A 1,958-nucleotide genomic window follows, 5' to 3' on the forward strand; every position below is an offset into this window, starting at 1 on the left:
TAAAATATTTGTAAATATATTTGTGTTATGATAAAGTACAGAAAAATAAACACGTACATATATCACTTCTCATTTCATGCGATCAAGTTTTTGTAAGTTTGATACCGTCTTGTACCCGAATCAGAGTGATATCAGGTAATCCCTACTGATTGTTCATTAGAAAGGTAACTACTTAAAGTAATATAATTAGGAAACAAGTACACGAAATACTTACTTGATTGTTCACNATCAATCGGCCTTGTTATTATTCACAGGCTAATTTATTGTCGAAACTACTCAAAACAATGGCAAATGTTTGGATTGTACAAAGAGGAAATCTGTAATCCATTGTAGAAACATCCTCAAAGACTCGACAAAACTGCACATTACAATATAGTCCACTGAAATTAGATTACATTTCATCAGTATAAGTTAAATTTAATAAATTTGTAAATATATGAATCGATTGAGGCTGAATGATATTTCTCTCTCAGTTATATATAAATATAGCATATAAAATAAAAATATTTAAATATTCCCATCATTGTCTTACCATCATGAACTTGACAATTTTTTACAGATGCCTAAATTACTCGTCCATGAAAGTTTAGCACATATGATTGTGTCATCATTCCATATAGGCGTCTTATTGTGTAATTCTATTAAATTATTCATATGTTTCAATTTCCAGCGTTCTGAAAAAGCATAAAAGAGGAAATTTCATATTTAATTTTATATTTAATGGCCATTCCATATTTTATATATGTTTAACATAAACAACGTGGTAATATTATGTTGCATAATATTTTAACATGTTAACAAACTTTTAAATTTCTATTCCTCTCATTTTAGATCTGATCGATATTGCTTTAATAGTAAAATTTATACTCAAGTTTATATTTATTGTTACGCTTACTAAGCAATGTCTCTGATTTATCTCGCGAACAAATTTCCACCTTCTTTTGATCGGAAGTCATTCCCGGTTTAACGACCGTCACACATTTTATAGTCCTTTAAAATCTAAAACATTAGTGTCATACACTAGTGCGGCTAATAGTTTGTTGCGGATTCGAACGTTCGTCGCGTTTATTCATCAATAAATATCCATTGTCGTAAATCGTGAACTACAATCGCAGAAAATTTGTTTTCAGCTTACCGATTTAAGATTCTCTTCCTCTTAAAAGATCCACAGTATCACTTGAAATCAGATTATTGCACTTGTTGCACTTTTCTTCTTTCAGCCAGCTAATAGAAAAATCTACATAAATATAAACAAATAAAAACTTGATTATGAAAATAAATAAATGTAAACGTACCTTCTTCCCAGAATCAAGCTCCAATTGTAAGAAATAAGTCAGGTAAAAGCCATGGTTCACACTTTTTCAATTGCAAGTCATTCTACATTTATAATGCATTTTCTTGTTTACAAATTGTACAAACTGTTTGATATGTCCTACACTGCCTTCTAATTCTGGAATCTGTAAAATATGTAAACATATTTATTACACTTAATTCAATATGTATACATCTATATGTACATGAAACTTTTTGTTTCTCTACTATATAAAAACTATAATAAACAAAACATTTACAAAAAGAGTATGAATTTTCAATATGTGAATTGAATTCATAGTCAAAAGACGTAATATGAATTCGTAATATTACTGACACAAAAAATGGCCGCGCCATAATTGATTGCAATGCTTCACTATCACTTGCGATTAGGGTAGCCATCAAATGTTCGGGAAAAAAAGAGGACGGATAGCTATCCAACCTCGGAGTAACGCGAGAGAAATAAAGTAAAATATTTACCAACAAGATTCCCTAAACCACCGGACGAGCATAAATCACCGCGGACGTCTTTGGAAAATCCACCCGTCTTCGGCATTCCAAGAAAAAGACGGTGTTCAGAGAAAAGAGGACGGACGGCAAGCTCTACTTGCGATACATCTTATCAATGCGTACACCCGTCACTTCGC

At 31.3% G+C, this 1,958-nt stretch overlaps 1 pseudogene; it reads right to left on the reverse strand.

Annotated features, from left to right (window-relative positions):
- Positions 1-244: 244 nt before the first annotated feature.
- Positions 245-1,457, reverse strand: LOC109863409 (annotated as a pseudogene).
- Positions 1,458-1,958: the final 501 nt, after the last annotated feature.

Source organism: Pseudomyrmex gracilis, unplaced genomic scaffold, assembly GCF_002006095.1.
Source record: "Pseudomyrmex gracilis isolate BER0280 unplaced genomic scaffold, ASM200609v1 scaffold_4761, whole genome shotgun sequence".
NCBI classification, from domain to species: Eukaryota; Metazoa; Arthropoda; class Insecta; order Hymenoptera; family Formicidae; genus Pseudomyrmex; species Pseudomyrmex gracilis.